Raw genomic sequence first — 18,406 nt, forward strand, 5'->3', positions numbered from 1 at the left:
TAGTTCTTATTTTTTTTCTTTCCAATCTTTGTAAATTTTGTTTCTTTTTCTTGTCTTATCACACTAGTGAAAAGTTCTAGTACAGTGTTAAATAGAAGTGATGATAGAACAAATCTTCATTGTGCTCCTTATCTGAATGTTTCACAACTATAGATAATTTTTGCTATATAATTTTGAAGATTGCTATAATTTTGCTAGCTACTTTTGTTTTTTTAATAATCTAGCCAGGAAAATGGGCTTCTCCTTGGTTTTTTTTTTTTTTCTCCTTTTTTTAAAGGTATGCTTTTTGGTGAGGAACATTGGCCCTGAGCTAACATCTGTTGCCAACCTTCCTGTTTTTGTTTTTTTTCTCCCCAAAGCCCGAGGACGTAGTTGTATATCCTAGTTGTACGTCCTTTTAGTTCTTCCGTATGAGATGCTGCCTCAGTGTGGCCTGACAAGTGGTGCCATGTCCGTGCCCAAGATCCAAACCAGTCAACCCCATGCCGCCGAAGCAGAATGTGCAAACAACCACTCGGCCACGAGGCCGGCCCTGCTAGCTGCCGTTAACCAGGCTAAGAAAATTGCTTTCTACTTCCAGTTTTGTATGGGTATTACTTATGAAACAATGTTGAATATTATCACAAGTTTCTATACATTTTTTGAGATGATCGTATGGTTTTCTCCTTTAACCAGTTAATATGGTAAATCTCATTAATAGACTTTCTAATTTTAACCATCTTTGAATTCCTAGGATGAATCCAACTGAGTAATGATGTATTTTTAATAGGCATTTCTGGATTCAGTTTACTAATGTTTTATTTGGGGGTTTTGCATCTATATTTAGAAGTGAGATAAACCTTTAATTTTACTTTCTCCTACTGTTCTTATCTGATTTTGCCATCAGAATTATTTCCCATCATAGAATGAGGTAGGCAGTGTTCCCGCATTTTATATTCACTGGAACAGTTTGTTTAAGATAATGATTATCTGTTCTTTGAAGTTTAGGTCTGACTGGTAAAATCTTCTGGGCTTAATGGGTTGTTTTATTTTATTTTTGGGGGGAGGAGGGTGGATTTTAAAACTCCTGATTCAAGTTAGGAATCTAACCGAAAATTCTGTTTCTCCTTGAGTAGTTTTTTAAGTTATATTTTTCTAAGAAATTGTACATCTTCTGTATGTTTTCAATTTACTGGTTATCAGTGTCAAGTAGAATTGTGCACAAATAACCCTAAGAGCTTGCTCTCTGGGTAGACTGGGCAAGAAGCCAGCTAGGACTGGCCCTGCCTTCTCCTAGAGGGAGGAGCTGCCTCCAAACTCAGCTTCCCACAGAACCAGTAGCTCCCTTCCTTTGGCAGGAGGGCCTGCAGCTGCCCACAGCTCCCCCAGGTCTCCAGGTGCTAGGGGTGCTCCAGGTGCTCCAGCAACTGCCATAAACACTGGGCACTAAAATCCAGATCACTCTGCCAGGCCGTCCATTGGCCTCCCACGGACAAGCTCATCCCCCAGTTCCTGACGTGAGTCTCCACGCAGTGATGGGAGCACGGTAAATCACATATCTCATCTCTTCTTGGTGGCTCTTATGTTGTAGGTTTCCCCCCAATAGAGCCTGTTCATTATCTCAAACTGTGGCACACTGTGGAATTCATCCTAAGCCCAGAGACCTGACAGGGGGTGATAGTGAAGGAACCTACCTTGCACAGCACTGGTACATAATTGTTCTTAGTATTATGATTATTTCTCCACTATGCTGTTGTTTATATCCCATGTGTCATTCCTGATTATTTATTTGTGCCTCCTCTCTCTCTGTATCAGGTACACGAAAGGTTTGCTGTAGTTGCTTTTTACTTTTATTTTGGAATAATTTCAGATTTACAGAAAAGTTGCAAAGATAGTACAGATTCCTGTAGAACCTTCACCCATCTCCCCTATTGTTAACATCTCACATAATCATGTACATTTAAGAAATTAGCATTAGTACAGTTAGTTTAGCAGAACACTGTTAACCACAGTACAGACATCATTCAGCTTTCACCAGTTTTTTCCCTAATGTCGGTTTTCTGTTCCAGGATCCAACCTCAGATGCCACATTGCATTTAATGTCATTTTATTTAATTTTTTCAAAATGCAATTGTATTGAGTAAAATTGGCATACAATAAAATGCACCCACTTAAAGCATACAATTCAATGGTTTTTTATTATATTTACGAAGCTGTGCAGTTCTCACCATAATCTAATTTTAGAATATTTTCATCACCCTAAAAAGAAACCCTGTACCCATTAAGCAGTCACCCTCTCTCCTCCAACCCTAGGAAATCACTAATCTTCTCTCTGTCTGTATGGATTTTCTTATTCTAGACCTTTCATATAAATAGAATCATATGATATGCAGTCTTTTATGACTGGCTTCTTTCACTTAGCGTATTATGAGGTTCATCCATATTGTAGTATATATTAGAGAAGTATTCCATGTATGGATATACTACATTTTGTTTATCCATTCACCAGTTGATGGGCATTTGGATTGTTTCCATTTTTTGGCTGTTATGAATAATGTTGCTATGAATATTTGTGTACCAGTTTGTGTAGACATATGTTTTCATTTCTCGTGGATATATACCCGGGAGCAGAATGCTTGGTCATTTGGTAACTCCATGTTTAACATTCGGAGGAACTGCCAAACTGTTTTCTAAAGTGGTTGTGCCATTTTATAATCTACCAGCAACATGTGAGGGTTCCAGTTTCTCCACATCCTCATCAACACTTGTTATTACCTGTTTTATTTTATTTTGTTATGGCCATCTTCGTGGGGTGAAGTGGTATCTTGTGGTTTTGTTTTGCATTTTCCTAATGACTAATGATGTTGAGCATCTTTTCATGTGCTTATTGGCCATTTGTACATCTTTATTAGAGAAATGTCTATTCAAATCCTTTGCCCAATTTTTGAGTTATTTATTTTCATATTACTGAGTTGTGAGGGTTCTTTATATATTCTGGATACAAGTCCTTTTTCAGGTATATGACTCTATTTTCTTGCAGTCTGTGAGTTGTCTTTTCACTTTTTTGATGGTATCATTTGAAGTGCTGAATTCTGTAATTTTGATGAAGTCCAATTTATCAAAATTTTTATTTTATTGCTTGTGCTTTTGGTATTGTATCTAAGAAGTCATTGTCTAAGATCATGAAGATTTACTCCTGTTTTTTCTAAGAGTTTTATAGTTTTAGATCTATGATCCATTTTGAGTTAATTTTTATATATGATGTAAGGTTGGGGTTCAATTTCATCCTTTTGCATGTGGATATCTAGTTGTCCCAGCACCATTTGTAGAAAAGACTATTCTTTCTCCATTGAATTTTCTTGGCATGTTTGTTAAAAATCGATTGACCATTAATGTAACAGTTTATTAATGCCACTCTATCTTGATTTCCATAGCTTTGTAGTAAATTTGAAGTTGACAAGTGTAAGTCCTCCAACTTCATTCTTTTTCAGGATTGTTTTGGCTATTCTGTATCATCTTATTTTAACAACTCTTGGTTTTGTGATTTTTCTCTATTGTTTCTTAGTTTTCTATTTCATTCATTTCTGTTTTTATTTTTATTATGTCCCAGTTTCTACTTTCCTGGGTTTGTCATATGTTTTATAACTGGAAAATGGGCGTTTCTCATTACTTTTCAGGCTTCTTTTCTAATGTATGCAATTAAGACCATAAATGACTCAAGTTCTGCTTTAGCTGCATCCCACATGTTTTATTATGTGTTGTTGTCTTTGTCTTTTAATGCTAAATATGTACTCATTTCCCTCAAGGTTTCTTTTTTGACACATAAACTATTTAGAAGTGTGTTTTTATGTTTTTTGAGAGGTTATCTTTTTGTTAACTAGTTTCAAATTATAGTACATTGTAGTCAGAAAGCCTTGACTTTTCTGGTATACACTGAATCACCTAAATTGTGTTGTTCCAGTCTTTCGTATTCTATTTTTGTCTGCCACATTCTGAATGTGAATTTGTCTGTTTTACCATCTCATTCTGTCAATTACACTATGTTGTTTGGTGCATAGAATATCAGAACTGTTGAATATTTCTGGTGAATTTTTCATGTTCTCATTTTGCCATGACCTTCTTTATCCCTAAAAAATCAGAAAATTTTAAAGTCTTTTTTTGTCTAATATCAACATAAGTACACCATCTCTTGGCCTCTGTTGTGGCTACTGAGTAATGTGCTGTCAATTTTTTTAAATGTATATTTACCTGGTATAATTTTTTTGCCATTCCATTATTTTCAGTCTTTCTGAGTCTTAGATTTTAAGTGTGGCTTTTGTGAACAGCATACGGTTGGTTTTTTGTGTCTGGTGTCTGAGAGTCTATTTTTAAATTCATGGATTTAGAATATATATATATATATATAAAATATGTACATGTAATGTATACTAATATAATATCATTGTATCTATCTATATAGTGATATAGCTTGACAGGCAGTGTTCTAAGCACTTTACATGTATTAACACATTTCATCCTCTCTACACCCCATTGATATGGGTACCATTAATATTCCCATTTTATACAGGAGGGACCTGAGGTACAGAAATATTAAGTGACTCACCCCAATTGACATAAGAATTGTGGAAAGCAGATAGAATGTTAGAGAGGAGCTAATCCTGGAAATTCTAAGAGGCAGGCAGGGTCGAAGGATGGAAAGCGTTCTTGGAAGACCAGGGCTTTCAGCTCACAGTCATCAAGAGATCAAGCTAATGAGTAGTACCTTCCAGCTAATAAGTGGTAGTGATGGGGTTTGAACCCAACAGTTTAGTCCCAGATTCTGAGCTTATAACTCATACAACAGTGCCTTTCACAGGACTTGTTCTTTCCTCGGTGTTTTAATTACATCTTTTAGGCCTTTAATAATTTTAAACGTGATTATTTTACATTCTCTTTCAAATTGTCATTCTCATGTGAAGTTTTAGGGAATCTTTTGGTGCTATTTGTTGTGTCTGCTGGCTCTCACGGAGGATTTTGTCCTGCGTTTCATCACTTTTGTTTGTGAGCTCATCTTTGGAGAAGCCCGTTTTTCTGTGAGACTCCCCTGTGGCCTGGGTTTCAGGTGTGTCCCTCAAGAGCTGTTCTGCATTTGCCACAGAGAGATCATACCTGGACCACCTTTTTGGTCATTTATCATCCTGGAGGTCATTTACACTTGTGATTCCTGGGTCATCTGCAAATTTGAACCTTCAAATTTGGGGGAGAAACAGACCTGGGGATTTTGTTTCTCAGATGGACATTTTTCCCACCCAGGCAGAAGCATACGAATGCCTTTTTGTCTCTCTGTGGCAGTGGATCCATTTTTTTCCTAAGCTACTCTTTCAATGAAAATGCGCTTTGAAAACTGCTCTCTCCGGGAATCCCAGGCCTGACCCCAGGTGCAGCAGCATCTCACATCCTCACCGCTCAGTTTGTTCTGTGTCACTGACGCACTTGGGCCTTCCTTTCTCACTTGCTTGTTCATTCACGCATTTAAAGTAAGTTTTGCTATATGTTATCAAGCATTTCTGGGCAATATGACAGGAGAATTTGCAGCTTATCTTTTCACCTCATCTTCTGAGGATTGGAAGTCTCATTCTACCTTTAAAAAGGTATGATGTTAATTATTTTCTCTTGATAAGAATAATAAAAAAATTGGGGGAATGTATAAAAGTGTTAGGAGGGAAATGTAAACAACTCATGATTCCACTACCTAGAAGTGACCCCTGTTTATGTGGTTCTCTCTTTTATCCTTGTATGGGCCTAGATAAACATGCACGTGTATGTATATATATATATTAGATAACTGGATTCCTATGTGTACATCTGTTTACTACTTTTTTCACCTGCTCTTGTATTTTGATTATATCATTAAAATTCATTAAACTTACTTTTCTGTACCCTGCAACCTAGAAATAAAAGAGGGAATACCTACTCTAAGAGTCCCCTATAATCCCACCTAAGTTGGTGCCACTGATAAATGCCTTATATTAAAGCAAGATAATGTTGTGTCTTTCCCACAGAACTGATTTTTATTGACTATTCTGAATAACTAGTTATATTCTGAATATATTGTCTGACCTCCAATTTGCCGCAGCTGACTCATAGATGCTCCCCCATTCTAGTTTTCTTGTTGAAACGTCTCTGTTAATGAAGTTTGGAATGTCTAAAGTGGCCTCCCAACACAGTTGCTGTGTAAGGGCTGTGGGAGAACAGAATTTTATAGCAAGCCTCTCCGTGGGCCAAGGTATAAAGATGGTCTGAAACCATAGTTGGGGAATGACGAGTATGCTGGATGGAATGCCATTCGTTTCTCTCTTTCTAAAAGCAGTTTGGCTTCAGGAGAATGGGCGTTGTGTTTCACTTGGTCTTGCAAATGTAGGTCTAACTTTGGCACCGCCTTTCCATCTGCCCTCCAGCATCTGTGCCCCAAGTGACATAATGATTGTGGAAGGCAGACTGAACATTACAGAGGAGATAATCCTGGAAATTGTAAGAGACAGGCACCGTTGAAGGATGGAAAGAATTTTTGAGAATGAAACCAGGGTTTTCAGCTCACAGTCATCAAGAAATCGACTCAGGGCCTGGCCCGGTGGCACAGCGGTTAAGTGCACACATTCCGCTTTGGCTGCCCGGGGTTCACTGGTTCAGATCCCAGGTGCGGACATGGCACCGCTTGGCAAGCCATGCTGTGGTAGGTGTCCCACATATAAAGTAGAGGAAGATGGGCACGGATGTTAGCTCAGGTCCAGTCTTCCTTGGCAAAAAGGAGGAGGATTGGCGACAGATGTTAGCTCAGGGCTAATCTTCCTCAAAAAAGAAAAAGAAAGAAAGAAATCAACTCAGACTCATGCAGCATGATGAAATGTGTGTTGCCTCTTAGCCCTCCCCAGCTACGTCTATGCATCACCATGCAGTGTCTCACCAAATGGATTTGAGTTCCAAACTAGGTTCTTGAAACTCAAATTAGTTCCAAGGTAGGTTCTTGAAATTTATAGTGGAAACAACAGTCTTAAAATCCAACACTTCTGATTTACAACAGTGAGGATTTATGAGAGAAAAAGGAATTTCAAGTTTCAAAAGGCTGTCCCCTAGAAAGATGAATGTACAAAGTTTATGTTGTAAACAAGATATTAGAAAGAAATTAGAAGAATAACTAGATGACTCTACTTTCTGCAGATTAGATTACTCAGACTTTACTCAGAAACCTTTTTATTAGAAAAAAAGATATAAAAATATTTACTTGCTGGTGGGTTCCTGAAAGGGGCACACAAATGTCTGGCAGTGGCCAAAGACCTGGGAAGGGCTGTCATGCAGAATAAGGTGGGTGGAGTGTGGTCTGCAAGGACAAGATGACCTGGGATCAGAAGGAATGCATCGCATCTTGGTTACACCTCTCTCCAGGGGGATGAGCATGGACTAAATGCCTCCCCTGAGGCCAGGATGCCCAAGAAGTCCAGAGATGACAACATGGAGAGGAGGAGATGTGTGAGAATATTCTGAATTGCGTGAAACCTCAAATATCTGAAAAACGCTGAAATGACTGAGTTTGCCTGGAGCTTACTTGATTGCTTTTCTGCCATCAGGTGGAATGAGGGCTCAAAATTTAATTGTGTTACAGGAAAATAAAGTTCAATCATTTGCCCATTTGAGTTCATGGCTTATGAAAACCTTGCTCCCCAAACTTTGAGAAGCAACATGAGGAAATTTATTGTAAGTATGCAGGTGAGTGTCTCATGGAATCCAAGAGAAAAAATGTGAGCTGGGCTCAGAAAGGAGTAGAACCAGGTACAGTACTGGAACACCAGTGGGGTCTTTTCTCAGCTCTCATTGCTGCCTCTTTCTGCATAGCTGCTTCCCTCTTCTCTCTGAGGACCAGCTTTCTCCACTTCTGTCGTCCATGTACCAGAACATAGTAAAATTTAGATCCTAAGTTATGTGACACACTTCTAGCTGCATACAGACTCTAACTGTCTGTCTCTTGGTCTTAATTCCAAATTCTTCTGCAAAACCTGATTGGCCCACTTTAGTCCCATACCTGTCTCCCTCAATTCAATCAACAGTGACCCGAGGGGCAGTGGCTTTTTGGACTGCTGTGGGTCCATCGCCCTGGTTCAGGCTGCAGTCCCTGGGGAGTTGGAAATGATTGTGAGCTGGGAAGACACCCCAGAAGGTGACGACTTCTCATTTCCCATCTACAAAGTAGGGGGAATAATATCTATAATGTCTCTACTATCAAGTGAAGGCAAAGGGTACTAACATGTATTGACTTCTCTCCATGTACCAGACATTGTAGTAAGTAAATCAGGCTATCTTAGCTCATCCTGAAAACAACCCTAAGAGATGGGCATTTTAATTTCCATCTTTATAGAGGAGGAAATCGACACTCACAGAGCTTAAATCTCATAGCTAGTAAGTGACAGAGCTCCGATCTGAACCCAGATAGAACCAGTGCTGCAGCGGGGGAAAGAGCTATTATTAAGCTATTATTAAGATTGAGATAATGTCTGAAAGCTGTGCACTACATTCTCAGCTATTAATAAATTGCCTGGGACAGTATCTTACATGTAGTAAATGCTCCAAATTAAAGGTCTCATTAATAAGAGCACCTGACCCTTCAAGGAGTGTTTGGCTCACATTAATCCACCAAACACCTCTGGGAAGTGGGCATCCATCTGCCTTCAGAGGTTCCGCCAAGACATGTTTTGTTCAAAATGAAGAGGGAGATGAAAACAGCAGCCCATACCGGTTTTCACTGTAATTGACCTTCAGCCACTATTTGGTGCAATGGATTAGAGAGTTTCTAGAGTTTTCATTGCTGCTTCGTGTTGAAGTGTGAATTTGCCAGCTTAGGAGCCTGTTGTCAGAGTCTCCGGGATGTATCTGTGTGCTCTGATCTTCTAACCTCCTGAAGCGAAATATAACTCTTTTTGATTGGTGCTGAGCCGATTCACAAAGCTCAGACATTCTTCGTAAATGCTTGTCGAATGAAAGACCTGTCAGCAGTTCATGATTAATCACCTACTGTATTCTCAGCCCTAAGAATATTAAGCCCTTAAGATACAATCCATGCCTCTGAGAGTAAACAATCTTTTCTGTGCAATCAGAAACCTGAGAACTTACTTATTAGGGAAATACAAAGCAAAACCACAACGAGATTACCTCTTCAGACTCGCTAGGATAGTTATAGTCAAAAAAACGGAAAATAAGTGTTGGCAAGGATATGGAGAAATTGGAACCCTTGAATGTTGCCGGTAAGAATGTAAAATGGTGCAGCCGCTGTGGAAAATGGTTTGGCAGTTCCTTAGTAAATTAAATGCAAAATTACCATATGGCCCAGCAGTTTCACTCCTACCCAGGTGTTCAAAAGAATTGAAAACAGGTGTTCAAACAAGAGCTGTAACACAAATATTCACAGCAGCACGGTTCACAATGGCCGAAACACGAAAACAACCCAAATATCCATCAACTGATGAATGGATAGACAAAATGTGGTATTATCTGTACGATGGAATATTATTGAGCCATAACAAGTAATGAAGTATTGATACATGCTACAACATGGACTAAAACCTTGTGCTAAGTGAAGAAGCCAGACACAAAAGACCATATATTACAGGATTCCATTTCTATGAAGTGTCCAGATTTATTTCTATATATATATTATATGTATATTTATATATATACAGAAGTGTAAGAGCTATGACCAGAGAAGAGAGTGTCCATGTGGAACACCTTGCGATTCCTCCTGGGCATTCCATCGGCTGGCCTGTCTTCTAAGAGCTGGAATCAGAGCACATTAGCCTGGGAGCTGCTGTTGGAAACTGACCCATCTGGTTATTCTAATTTATTTCAGAAAAGAAATACCACCAGATCCATATATTGATATATCAGTATCCTCACTGCCAAATGTATATAAATCAGACAAGACCCTAAAACTATTTATGTATTATACTTGTGGCTACACTTCCTACTGTGTTTTTTCCCCACTGTTTTTTAGTTATTATGAGTCATGTTCAGCTTGCTAGACTCTGCAAATCCACGCCTTTTCAAGAAGTTTTTTTTTCATCGTTTGTCTTGTCTAAAAGCTTTATAGTTGTAAAGTTGTTTTTTCTTCTTTTTTCACTTGAGGTATAATTGACATATAACATTATATTAGTTTCAGGTGTACAGCGTAATTATTCAAGTTTTGTATATATTGCAAAATGATCACCACAATAAATCTAGTTAACATCCATCACTACACATAGTTACAAATTTTTTTCTTGTGTTGAGAACTTTAAAGATCTATTCTCTTAGCAACTTTCAAATATGCAATACAATATTATTAACTACAGTCACTGTGCTGTACATTACATCCCCAGGACTTATTTATTTTATAACTAGAAGTCTGTACTTTTGACACCTTTACCAATTTCACCTGCCCCTCGACTCTGGCAACCACCAATCTGTTCTGTGTATCTATATGTTCAGTTTTAGGTTTTTTTAGATTCCACATATTAGTGAGATCATGTTTAATCTGTCTTTCTCTGACTTATTTCACTTAGTATAATACCCTCAAGGTCCATCCATGTTGTCGCAAACTGCAAGATTTCACTCTTTTCTGTGGCTGAATGACATTCCATTGTGTGTGTGTGTGTATATATATATACATTTTCTTATCCATTCATCCATCAATGAACTTTTAGGCTGCTTCCATGTCTTGGCTATTGCAAATAATGCTGCAATGAACATGGGGGTGCATATATCTTTTCAAGTTAGTGTTTTCATTTCCTTTGGATAAATACCCAGAAGTGGAATTGCTGGGTGATATATGGTAGTTCTATTTAAAAATTTTTAAGGAAGCTCCATGCTGTTTTCCATAGTGGCTGCACCAATTTACATTCCCACCCACAGTGCACAAGGGTTCCCTTTTCTCCATCCTTGCCAACAGTTATTTCTTGCCAAGTTCCTCTTTCTCAAGATCAGTACCTTGCACTTGTCTGTACAGAATAATTACCTTGTTGAAATAGAGACCTTTTGAGGTGTCTTCCCAGTTCAATACCCCCCTTTCCTTGAGGAAATCTTCATCTCCATGAGGCAGTCATCTTTGTGATTGATGACCCTGCTTTGCCGGCTGTGAATGGACACCTGACTTGAGATGAGGTAATCAGATTGGAGTTGGGATTCAGAGATGATTGACTCTGCCTTTTATCTTGAATAAGGGTTATGGAAACTGATGAGTGGAAGCTGCCATCGTGGCAAATTATTCTCTTCCACATGCCAGGAGAAGCAGAGAAAGTAGACATTTAAAGAGAAGAAGGGAACTGATGTGCAAAGTAAAGGATAGTGGGAAAAAAATGATCTGGCCAGAGAGAGAGAGACAGAGTGAGAGATTGGAAAAGAAAGGGAGGGAGGGAGAGAGAGTGAGAGAGAGGGAAGAAATAATAGTTTCTGGTAGTTTTCCAATTCCTGGTTCTCGGCTCTCATGAGGTCCACTCCTGTCCTTGGGTTCTGTGAGACGCTTTGGATCTTGATATAAAGTTCTCCCAACTTTTTTGCTTTTACCTAAGCCAGCTTGAATGAGTTTCTGTTATTGATGAACATAAGAGCATTTACTAAGACTACCAGAACCTACTTCTCCATCTTGTTTTGAGCCCCCAAACAGAAGAATAAACCTTGATTCTTTCTGAATTAATAAAACAGTTATAGACATTTAGATCTGGAACCATCTAATCCAAACGATTCCTTTTATAGATGAAACACTGGTGTCCAGTGAAGTGAAATAAGCTGCCCCGGATCACGCAGTTAGGAGGGAGCAGAGCCGGAACTACAACTGAGGTCTTTTTTTGATTATTATTGAGGTCATAATAGTTGACAGCATTGTGAAATTTCAGTTGTACATTATTATTTGTCCGTCACCCTGTAAGTGCTCCCCTTCACCCTTTGTGCCCACTCCCCAACCCCCTTCCCCTTGGTAACCACTGAACTGTTCTCTTTGTCCGTGTGTTTATCTTCCACATGTGAGTGAAATCATATAGTGTAAAACTGAGGTCTTTTGAATGCCACTCTGGTGTCCTTTCCACTAAACAAGGCTGCCTTTTCATGAAAACGGTTAGCATCACGCTTGGTGCAAAGAACACCTGCTCCCTGTTCTAAATGATGTGGTAGGTCTGGCGAAGAAGGAGCCCCACCTCCTCAAACACAGGAGTGAGCGGGCGGTCCAGGCTGAGCATTTGAAGTATCCTAGACTTTTGGAGTGGAGGGTCCAAGGATGGGTTTCTGCTCCACATAGAGCTCCTTAAGGACTTTTTAGGGAGAACAATCAGATACTTAGAGAAAAAGAGACGATATGAATCTCATTCTCTGAGCTCTGAGCCACTGAGGATCATGTGAGCTTAGAGCTGCTGGGGTTGTCCTTCCAGCATGAGAAGATAGACTGCTGAAGAACAGGGCCAGCTCAGAAGAAAACAGAACCAGGAGATGGAGAGAGACAGACGCCCAAAGACTTGATTGGAGCACCTGAGTCGCCCACGCCGAAGTTACTCAACTCCCGAACTTCTCAGCCACCTGCCCCGTGCAGTTCCTTTTGGCCCGAGCTAGTTTGAGTTGGCTTTCTAGTCTGTGCAACCAAGTAAGGTGGAATACCAAAACGTTGATTACTGACCATAATTTAGTTTTATATACTTTTGCTTCTTATTTTTATATGCTACAGCGAAGATAGATCTTTGGGTCATTATAAATCAAGTTAATTATTGTGGTTAAAAGTTTAATTAATATGAGTTATTGAGCCTACACTAGGTGCCATAGTGACAAAGAAATACAACTGTATTTGTGCTTTTGTTTTTCAGGGGGAAAGAGTAAATTTCTCTCAAGGCAGTAGTTCTTGGACTTTTTTTTGTTAGTTTCTGGACCCCTTTTACACTCTTTTGATTTATTGAGGGCCTGAAAGAGCTTTTGTCTATGTGAATTATAACTACCAATATTTACTGTATTAAAAGTAAAGAAACTGAGAAATTTTTACAATATGTATTGATTCATTTGACAATAGCAATGATGAATGCATTGCATGCTAACATAAATAAAATCTTAGTATTATTATAAAATTAGTTTTGACCTTGCAAACCCCCTAAGATCTGTTCTAAAGCAAAATGGCAGTTTGTTTCAGAATAGGAAAAAGCTTAACGGAGGACAAAACTTGGAAAGTGAATTTTATTTGCCTTAGTTCATAGTACTTGAGTCTGAAAAGTAGCTCTGTGATGTGTTAAAATCTTAGGAAAGTTTGCCCAATTTTGGTAGGCTCGTTGCCTTGGTTTACTGAGTAATGCCTTGGCCTACAATGTAAAAGGTTACTTGCTGTGTAATCTGCCTGGATAGCAAAGATCTTGGGTCTTACCACAATAATTTCCTGTGCTTTATGTTGACTTTACTATATCCTTGATTATTTAAGGAAGAAAAAGAACAAAGGTTCTTTGATTGTGAAAGAGCCAAGGTTCTTTTTAATCCTGTTACCATCTCTGTTCATTTTAAATGCTTTATTATGACTCTAATTACATAGGTAATTAATTATCGTTTCTGAGGCATCCATGGTCCTATCTTAAGTATCCAAATATCTTCAGACAAGCTTTTTATTTTCAACCTCCCCAAAATGAGATCTTAAATTTCTAAAAAAGTAAAATAAAATCAGGATTTGGGGGGGCCATTCTTTAATCATAATTTTTTTAATTTTTAATTTTTTTTTTAAAGATTGGCACCTGAGCTAACAACTGTTGCCAATCTTCCTTTTTTATTTTTTTCTGGTTTTTCTCCTCAAATCCCCCCAGTACATAGTCGTATATTTCAGTTGTGGGTCTTTCTAGTTGTGGCATGTGGGACGCCGCCTCAGTGTGGCCTGACAAGCGGTGTCATGTCCGTGCCCAGGATCCGAACCAGCGAACCCTGGGCTGCCGAAGTGGAGCGCACAAACTTAACCACTCGGCCACAGGGCTGGCCCCAAATTTTTAAATCTTTTTATTGCGGTAAAACATATGTAGCATTAAATGTACTATTTTAACCATTTTTCAGTGTACAGAAAATCAAGATATCTTTTACGCCTAAAACTATCTTGAGATTCCTTAGTGGGCCCCTGGAAATCATAAAGACTTGTTCTTTCACCTTATAAAAAGAGAGGTGCTAGGTTTGTTGGTGTGGTACTATTGTAGGAGTTTCCTGAGAATGCCTGTGAAATCAGAGGAGCTCAGCTTTCCCTGGGTTAAATTTATATGGATAAAATATTGTAAATATAAATATTTCAGGAATGGGATGCTTTGTCGGAGGTCTCTGGAAACTTGTCAATGTCCTGTCTGTCCATGATCTGTTTTTTTACCCTCAAGGAAAATACTGATCAAAATTCTCGTGAAATAGCTGTGTTGTGCTTTCCTGTATTTATCAGAATCCTGCAACCCTTTGCCTGATGACGTTAGACAGCAGCAGTATAGTGTTCTCAACCATAATTTCAGTTATTATTTAACTGGTTACTCTGGCCTGGCCATAGTCTTATTTCTTTGATTTGAATCTAGTATCTTCTAGGTCAGTGGTTTTCAAATTGGGATGCACATTAGACTCACCTATGGAGTTTTATAAAAACACAGCTGTCTAGGCCCTACTCCTGAATCTCTTTACTTGATAATTCTTAGTATGTTCTTGGTATATTATGTTTCATGATCATTATGTTATATCTCAAGATTTTCTTTCTCTATAAATCCTATTTCTTTGAATATAAGCTTAATCATTATTCTTAGGGACAGTTTTTCTATTTATTCCTTTTTTGTTTTGCAGAGAAAGATTTGCCCTGAGCTAACATCTGTTGCCAATCTTCTTCTTCTTTTTTTTCCTTCCCCAAAGCCCCAGTGCACGGTTGTATATCCCAGTTGTAAGTCCTTCTAGTTCTTCTATGGAAGCTGCCACCATAGCGTAGCTACGGACAGACGGGTGGTGTGCTTCCCTGCCCGGGAAACAAACCCAGGCCTCCAAAGGCAGTGAGAGTGCCGAACTTTAACCACTAGACCATCAGGGCTGGCTCTATTTATCCCTTTTATGGAGCTTTATTACCTTTCTTTGGCATGCTATAGAAACAACCACATTTCCTTGTTGGTTTCGTTGTTATTAGGCACCCTCATCAGACCTTTCACGTTCGAGGGTTACCAGTTATGAAGTAACCATAGCCGTCCTAAGTCTCTGCCATCTACAGATAGTTTTTGTTTTACTCTGATGCTTTCCCGTAGGCTCTGCTGTAAGCCACAGCCAGGTTTTGTCTCAACCAAGAAGGATGGTCTCAGAGCCTTTTCTCTGTACAGAAAACGACTGTACCAGTTACTTCAAACCATCCACACTTCAAAACTTAGCCTCTAGAGTACCGGCTTCTGAGCTGGCATCTCTTAGATAACTTTCAGACCATATGGGTGGACTGAGTCAAGATCTCCAGGACTGTCTTTACTCAAGAAGACTGCTAACCCAAGACCCACGTAATTAGAATTGATTACACAATCTGAATGAACTGACAAGGGGAATTTCACTGTGGTGGTTTCTTTAGACTGTTGTTGATTTTGTTTCAGTGTTCTATATTCTGATTGTATAAATAAACCTTTTTCTTTCTTCTTAAGTTATATCTGTAACCTATAAAATTTAGGCTCTGCTTTTGTAAACTGAAATAAAATATTTTAAAATTATATTTGATCCTCACCCACCACACAGAATTCAGAAACTCTTACTGAGTCTCCTTGCTTTTCATGGCAATATAGTTATTTGCAAAGGTTTCATAAGAATCTGCTCTCCTCCTTACCAGGATACAATTGGATGAATCGATTGTACAGCCAGGGCCTGGTCTGAAGTGCCATATTTGAGAACGGTGCTTAATTCATCAGATATGACCAGCCACTTTGAGAGAGCTAAGGTTGACTGTACTTAAGGAGCCCATGCTTACTAAGCCCTCCTAGGAAAACTGGCTGGTGTCAGGCTTATAGGATCCCAGCCTTACAGGAAGTGAGGGAGGTTACTTCCTGGCAAAGCAGGAACCTTCAGAAATTTTGAGGACTTTAAGAAGAAAGAAGGGGCGGGCCCCATGGCTGAGTGGTTAAGTTCACGTGCTCCACTTTGGTGGCCCAGGGTTTCATCAGTTCGGATCCTGGGCGTGGACATGGCACCACTCATCAGGCCACACTGAGGCGGTGTCCCACATAGCACAACCAGAGGCACTCACAACTAGAGTATACAACTATGTACTGGGGGGCTTTGAGGAAAGGAATAGAAAAAAAAGATTGGCAACAATTGTTAGCTCCGGTGCCAATCTTTACCAAAAAAAAAAAAAAACGAACAAAGAAACTCACCCAAATTTATAGATACCATAGGTAAAATTTGATGGCAAAAGTTTCCTAGCCACAGGAGAGCAAATCTTTTACGAGATCATTCTGGGATTCCTTATGAAGACTTGTAGACAGAAATTAATTTTGTAGTTGATCAAGTTACAGTATGGACCTGGATTTTGCAAATCAAACTTAAGAATAATGTTTTCTTTGAGGTTGTTATGATCACAAAAGGAGAGGGGAGAGCAGGGACAATTGTGAAAAACTTTGACATGAAAGACCAGAAGGTTATTTGGTGTCTTCAATGGAAAATGAAGCCGTTTGAGAGCACACCCTTCAGAGTTTTCTGACTATAGAGTTTGTGATTTTCATTGTCTTTGAGCTGTTTTATAGAAACCTGATAGTAATGCAAATAATTCTTGCCCTTAGAAATAAAAATTGTGTCCAGTAAAATGCAATTGATTATCACTCTGTGGATATGAACCAATTTTGTATCTATTTGTGCATTCATTCCTGATTCAGCTATAAAAAGGGTATAAAAAACTTCGCATTCTCCTTTATAGCATCTTACTGGTTCCCTCATTAATTAAAGAGTTAAATAAAATCTTTGGTGTTTCATTTTCTATTTATATAAGTGTCATGATTTTACCTTTTAAAAAAAATGATCATTTAACACATATTTGCCTTTTTATATTTTCATGCTCCTTTGCTCTCATGCGTCCTTGGTTACACCTTAGGTGTGTTTCTTGTCAACGGCGTACAGGTGAGTTTTGTTTGATTTTTTCTGACTATTTCTCATCTGTGGGTTAAAAATCCATTCGCATTGATGATGAGCACACTCACACTGGAATTATGTACTCCATCTTATTTTGTGCATTTTCTTTATAATGATTTTTCTTGGCTTGTTTTTATCCCTTTCCTGCTATCTATTGGATTGATGGACTTTTCCTTGTTCCCAATTTTCCTTTCTTTCTACTTATTTGGAAATTTCTCATTCTGTTTCTAACATATAATGGTTATCCTTGTGGCAGAGCCTGCTAGATGCCTCTGCAATAGCCATTCTCCTATTTTTCCATAGCAAGAAAACTCTGGGAAATACAACTTGCTGAAAAACTACATTTCCAAATTTCTCTCACAGATAGAAGGGAAACATCATGTTAGGAGTTGGTTGGGACTTCTGGGAAGGTTTATGAGAAGAGTAATGACAGTTCGCTTGTCTTCCTTTGTCCTTCCCTCCTTTATCCTGTTTGGAATATGGGTGTGATAGCTGGAACTCCAGAAACCATCATGCCCCAGGAGGCAACTTTAAGGATGGAAGCCACAGCCTAAGGACAGTAGGGCGGAAAGAAGATCCCGAGCCCTAATGACCACAGAGTGGCCAAGTCTGCTCTGAACTGCCCACCTCCAGATTTCATTCGTGTGAAACAGAGATCAGATTTGATCTTGTTCAAGTCTCTCAGTCAAGATTTTTATTATTAGCTGAGTGCAATTTCTCACTGATACACCTTAAATTTTTCAACACGCATACTTGATTTAACAAAATCTAAAATTAGTCAATACGTCTACACACATTACAGACCAAGGACCCTACGAGTAGAACCTTGGATATAGAGTCAAATTTCTCACATTTTGTGTAACTCCATGCTGATTCTTTGCACACACGCTCACATATTTATTTTCTCAAATTCTTACAAGTTCGCAAGGTACGTACCCTTATTCCATTTTTACAGATGAGGAAACTGGGGTTCCCAGGGGTTAGGTAACCTATCCAAGGCCACACAATTAATGGCAAAGTCATGATTTGAGGTCTTTCTACCACCCAAACCTCTCCACTGCGTCACAAATCTGAGCTGCACTCTTTCCACTAGTTGCTTCCCCGGCGTTGCAGCAGAGGACACTTACACTGTCCACCCAGGGCAAGGCTACGTCAAAGCACACTGTGCTGCCATCCAGATCGTCGAATCTGATTAAATGGACATATCATAAGAGATCAGTCTGCTAATAAAATGACAGCAGCTTCTGGGTTTGCAAATGACCTAGATCCACGCCTCTTCCCAGAGGAAATCCACATCCTCGTAGGAGATCTGGAG

The 18,406-nt window shown here is 39.0% G+C and overlaps 1 long non-coding RNA gene across 1 annotated transcript; it reads left to right on the forward strand.

The window, feature by feature from the left end:
- Positions 1–1,147: 1,147 nt before the first annotated feature.
- LOC138923789 (uncharacterized) lies at positions 1,148–16,335 on the forward strand. The gene is made up of 4 exons (XR_011437913.1): positions 1,148–1,525; positions 7,619–11,142; positions 11,734–11,817; positions 12,402–16,335. It is a non-coding gene; the product is annotated as an uncharacterized lncRNA (long non-coding RNA).
- Positions 16,336–18,406: the final 2,071 nt, after the last annotated feature.

The sequence above is a fragment of the Equus caballus genome, chromosome 4 (assembly GCF_041296265.1).
Source record: "Equus caballus isolate H_3958 breed thoroughbred chromosome 4, TB-T2T, whole genome shotgun sequence".
Classification (NCBI taxonomy): domain Eukaryota; kingdom Metazoa; phylum Chordata; class Mammalia; order Perissodactyla; family Equidae; genus Equus; species Equus caballus.